The sequence below is a fragment of the Oncorhynchus gorbuscha genome, unplaced genomic scaffold, assembly GCF_021184085.1.
Source record: "Oncorhynchus gorbuscha isolate QuinsamMale2020 ecotype Even-year unplaced genomic scaffold, OgorEven_v1.0 Un_scaffold_2740, whole genome shotgun sequence".
Taxonomy (NCBI): Eukaryota; Metazoa; Chordata; class Actinopteri; order Salmoniformes; family Salmonidae; genus Oncorhynchus; species Oncorhynchus gorbuscha.
This window is the reverse complement of record NW_025745136.1, coordinates 45,167-51,395: the sequence shown is the minus strand read 5'-3', so window position 1 is coordinate 51,395 and position 6,229 is coordinate 45,167.

Sequence of the window (6,229 nt, the reverse complement as noted above, 5' to 3'; positions counted from 1 at the left end):
GACTGTGGTTACGCCTCTAGCACCGAGATGCAGTGCCTTAGAACGCTGTGCCACCTGGGATCCACAGGGCTTTAGTGAGTGTTGATCTGGATAACGGTTTTGATTGAAAAATGCATTGGAGATAAAAACGTGTTCCTCTGTCAGGGTTGTGTGCGTGGTCTGTATGCATGCATCTGTGTGTGTGGTCTGTATGCATGCGTCTGTGTGTGTGGTCTGTATGCATGCATCTGTGTGTGTGGTCTGTATGCATGCGTCTGTGTGTGTGGTCTGTATGCATGCGTCTGTGTGTGTGGTCTGTATGCATGCGTCTGTGTGTGTGGTCTGTATGCATGCGTCTGTGTGTGTGGTCTGTATGCATGCGTCTGTGTGTGTGGTCTGTATGCATGCATCTGTGTGTGTGGTCTGTATGCATGCATCTGTGTGTGTGGTCTGTATGCATGCTTCTGTGTGTGTGGTCTGTATGCATGCGTCTGTGTGTGTGGTCTGTATGCATGCGTCTCTGTGTGTGGTCTGTATGCATGCATCTGTGTGTGTGGTCTGTATGCATGCTTCTGTGTGTGTGGTCTGTATGCATGCATCTGTGTGTGTGGTCTGTATGCATGCATCTGTGTGTGTGGTCTGTATGCATGCGTCTGTGTGTGTCGTCTGTATGCATGCGTCTGTGTGTGTGGTCTGTATGCATGCATCTCTGTGTGTGGTCTGTATGCATGCATCTGTGTGTGTGGTCTGTATGCATGCATCTGTGTGTGTGGTCTGTATGCATGCATCTCTGTGTGTGTGGTCTGTATGCATGCATCTGTGTGTGTGGTCTGTATGCATGCATCTCTGTGTGTGTGGTCTGTATGCATGCATCTCTGTGTGTGGTCTGTATGCATGCATCTCTGTGTGTGTGGTCTGTATGCATGCATCTGTGTGTGTGGTCTGTATGCATGCTTCTGTGTGTGTGGTCTGTATGCATGCTTCTGTGTGTGTGGTCTGTATGCATGCATCTGTGTGTGTGGTCTGTATGCATGCATCTGTGTGTGTGGTCTGTATGCATGTGTCTGTGTGTGTGGTCTGTATGCATGCGTCTGTGTGTGTGGTCTGTATGCATGCGTCTGTGTGTGTGGTCTGTATGCATGCATCTCTGTGTGTGGTCTGTATGCATGCATCTCTGTGTGTGGTCTGTATGCATGCATCTCTGTGTGTTCTAAGCCTACCTTCTGGTACTCTGAGTCCTCGGGTCTGAAGTCGCTGCTGACCGTCTCAAACTGCAGGTTGAAGTGGGGGAGGCGGTGGAGCAGGTTGACCCACCACGGGGGAGAGTAGTTTACTACCGCTGCCATCCTCTCACACGCACAGACCCGCCGGTGTCACTGCCAATCTGTCAGCCCGAAATATGTGTCCTCTTCGGTCAACGACACTGCTTTACAACGCCCACGCACAGGCTATGATTCTCGTCTGAACGTGGAGAAGTGTCGTGCGCCGAGTGGGTTGTTATCATCGATGTGATTCCATCATCAATACAAATATGGATTATCCGTTATTGGCGGTTTGTTCTAGGGTAGGCTACCGTCGACCGACGCCACGGTCAAATCAGCAATAATTCGTTTACTCAGTCGGTCGTTGATTCGTTTCTTCCAGCCACGAGCGGTTAGGCTATATTGGATTATTCCGGTTCTCCATTACCGCATTCCCAACTCTTAGCCAGGACGACAGAAAAAAAATCCATATTCAGCTCCAAACTATGTGTGAATGTAGCCAAGTCTCATTTTGCAATGTGAACACTTCTCCTTAGAAACCTAGCGGCGGCACCACCAAACTCCCTGTTCATCCACAGACTGGAGGCTATTGTTCCTTATACAGCCGATGTAGGCTAAAACAGCGGGACTGCAGCAGAAATCACAACTCTTCTCACATCTCAGTCGAAAAACAACGGACACCCACTCGTAGAAAGACCGCTTACCACTCCAAAAAGATGCCGTTACATTACGGTTAGATTTGTTCGATACAAAATATCCACGAATCAAATATGCTCTTTTCTAGATCCCAATGAGAAGGGGGAGTTCAGGTTTAAATGACCTCCAATTAAATTATGAAATTTAACATCCGTTCAACGAGCGGTCCCGGTGGGGGTTCGTTTTAAATGTCCTCCCGGTGATGAAACGTCGCCGTCGTCGGCTGCTACATTGTTCACCGTTAACGAATTTGGAGGGCGAAGCAAACACGAGCTCGAAAACCCCGAGGAGGACAAAGCTTCCCACTGCAGCTCGCTCTGCAAATAGATCTGTCGACCATGTGTGCAGAGCGGAGCGGAGTTGAATGCGCAAATACTCAGACCGGCCCCCTCCCTTCCCGACGGTGTAACGGTAATACACAACCCAGTTGGTGATCATTACGACAAAACATCACAACACACATTTTCATCAAAAAACGAAGAAACACCATGACCTCTGAAGTGTTTTACCATACAAGGAAAGATACTCATTTAATCAGATAAAACATTATTTTCATGGATTACAGCTATTATAATAAACACAACTCAAGGCACGATCACGCGCGCCCACACACTCTCCTCTGAGCGTCATATTGCAGTAGAATATGATAATAATTTCACAGTTTTGAATCAGCAGTGTTTATATTGATAGACATGTTCTAAACGTCGCTCATTCTCCAATAAACTCCATGATTTATAACTTTGTTTATGACCATCAATAATCTATATACAGCACTCAGGCACTTTGGCAACATAAAAAACGATCTGTATCAGAACGGAGATTTATTGGGCAGAGAGCTGGCCTAGCGACCCTCCTGGATATGTTTAGGATTATCATTATTATCATTATCATCATTATCATTACAGCCCTGACACCAAAAACCACTCCCCTCCCGGAGAGCTACTGGACTTCGTTCCAGCCCTGCACTACCAAAACACACTTGGTTCTACTTATCAGCATGTCCTCTGGACCTTGATTGAATCTGGTGTAGGGCTGGAGTAAAAGCCTGCATACCCAACTACACACACACACACACACACACACACACACACACACACACACACACACACACACACACACACACACACACACTTCATATCCCATAGTGCAATGCTCTGGACTAGAAGTAGATTTCTTCTCTCCTTCCCAGGAGACGAGACGGAGACACGATGATGTCATCGTCGGAATCCTCAGAGTCCATCGCCTTAGCAACCTTGGAATCTGGAGGTGGGTGGAGCTGTAGTTGGGCTACAAGCGAAGCACAGGAACACATTATATATACACACACACATTATATACACACACACACATTATATACACACACACACACACATTATATACACACACACACACACACACACATTATATATACACACACATTATATACACACACACACACACACACACACACACACATATATACACACACACACACACACACATTATATAAACACACACATTATATATACACACACACACATTATATACACACACACACACAGTGTGTTAGAGACACAGGGATCTTCCTCACTTATATACACACACACACACACACACATTATATACACACACACACACATTATATACACACACACACACACATTATATATACACACACAGAAGCACAGGAACACACACACACATATTACACACACACACACAATAAATATATATATATCCACACACACACACACACACAATAAATATATATATATCCACACACACAGAAACACACACAGAAACACACACAGAAGCACAGGAACACATATTATAAATATATATACGTTTCTATCCCCAGACAGCATACCTGGTGTGAGTCTCTTCCTGTTGGACAGTGTGTTAGAGACAGGCCAGGGATCTTCCTCACTCAGCTCCGTTACTTCTTCATCTACATCACTGCCTGGAAGGGCTAACACACACACACATACACACACGGACAAATACACACACACACACACACTTTCAAATCCTGATTTGTCCTTCAGTCAAACTCCCTCTACTCTATAGCTGTGCCACCAAGGTGTCAGATTCAGTGTTAACTGTGTGTGTGTGTGTGTGTGTGTGGTGTAACCACTAAGTGCCACCCCACAAACTGTGTGTGTGTGTGTGTGTGTGTGTGTGTGTGTGTGTGTGTGTGTGTGTGTGTGTGTGTGTGTGTGTGTGTGTGTGTGTGTGTGTGTGTGTGTGTGTGTGTGTGTGTGTGTGTGTGTGTGTGTGTGTGTGTGTGTGTGTGTGTGAGAGACCTTGCTGAGAGTGCTGGTGTGTGTGTCTCGGAGGTGAGCTATCTGGCTCTGTCTGAGGAGATGTCCTCTTATTGCTGACTGGACCAACACTGTGTCCTGGGGGAGGGGGAGAGAGAGAGAGAGAGGGGGGGGGGGAGGGGGAGGAGAGAGAGAGAGAGAGGAGGGGGGAGAGGAGGAGGGGGAGAGAGAGGAGAGAGAAGAGAGCATAGGGAGAGAGGAGAGAGTGGAGGGAGAGAGAAGAGAGAATAGGGAGAGAGAGGAGAGAGTGGAGGGAGAGGAGGGAGAGAGAAGAGAGAGAGGAGAGAGAGAGAGGAAGGAGAGAGGAGGGAGAGAGAATGGAGAGGAGAGAGGATGGAGAGAGAGGAGAGAGTGGAGATGGGAGGGAGAGAGAAGAGGGAGAGAGAGGCGAGAGGATGAAGAGAGAGGAGAGAGGAGGGAGAGAGAAAGGAGAGTGGAGAGAGAATGTACTTTATTAGTCCATAGGAGATGGGTCTTCCTTCCCGTTCTGTGGTAGCAGCTGGCAGGTAGTTAGTTAGTTAGTTAGTTAGTTAGTTAGTTAGTTAGTTACAGTAATTAGTTGGTTAGTTACAGTAGTTAGTTAGTTAGTTAGTTAGTTACAGTAATTAGTTAGTTAGTTAGTTACAGTAATTAGTTAGTTAGTTACAGTAATTAGTTAGTTAGTTACAGTAGTTAGTTAGTTACAGTAGTTAGTTAGTTAGTTAGTTAGTTACAGTAGTTAGTTAGTTAGTTAGTTAGTTAGTTAGTTAGTTAGTTAGTTAGTTAGTTACAGTAGTTAGTTAGTTACCCTGTCTCTGTGCTCCAGCCACTCTGTTTCTGGGTAGTTAGTTACAGTAGTTAGTGAGTTAGTTACAGTAGTTAGTTAGTTACAGTAGTGAGTTAGTTACCCTGTCTCTGTGCTCCAGCCACTCTCTCTGGATCACCCTAGCTGCCCTTTCCTTCTCCTGGTTCTGTTCTTCCCTCTCCTCTCTTTCCTTCTCCTCCCTCCCTTCTGGGTTCTCCTTCCGGTTCTCCTGGTTCTGTTCTTCTTCAGTCCATCTCTTCTTCTCCTCCCTCCCTTCTGGGTTCTCCTTCCGGTTCTCCCGGTTCTGTTCTTCTTCAGTCCATCTCTTCTTCTCCTCCTCCAGAGACTGTATCTTCACGGTCAGCTGCTCTACCTCCAGTCTGGAACAAAAGGAGGAGAATCAGACGGGTAGAAAGGTTTCCGTGGCAACGTCATGGCGCAGACACACAAGAGAGAAGGTGTGTCCATACAACCTCTGTGGGCCATGTCACAGTGGTTATAAGCCTGTAGTAGACAGTTCCAGTAGTATTTCTGTCATATTGGATGTAAACACCATTCATTGTGTAGGAGTGTTGAACTGGGAGATACATACAGGTGGAGTCGTGTTTCATTCTCATGTTCACCCCTTCGTTCATTCTTCCTCCTCTCCGTCTCTTTCTCTTCCTGCTCTCTTTCAGCCATCAGTCGTCTCAGCTCCTGTCTGAAAACAGAAGATTCGGCCATCAGTCGTCTCAGCTCCTGTCTGAAAACAGAAGATTCGGCCATCAGTCGTCTCAGCTCCTGTCTGAAAACAGAAGATTCAGCCATCAGTCGTCTCAGCTCCCGTCTGAAAACAGAAGATTCGGCCATCAGTCGTCTCAGCTCCTGTCTGAAAACAGAAGATTCAGCCATCAGTCGTCTCAGCTCCCGTCTGAAAACAGAAGATTCGGCCATCAGTCGTCTCAGCTCCCGTCTGAAAACAGAAGATTCGGCCATCAGTCGTCTCAGCTCCTGTCTGAAAACAGAAGATTCGGCCATCAGTCGTCTCAGCTCCTGTCTGAAAACAGAAGATTCGGCCATCAGTCGTCTCAGCTCCTGTCTGAAAACAGAAGATTCGGCCATCAGTCGTCTCAGCTCCTGTCTGAAAACAGAAGATTCGCCATCAGTCGCTCAGCTCCCGTCTGAAAACAGAAGATTCAGCCATCAGTCGTCTCAGCTCCTGTCTGAAA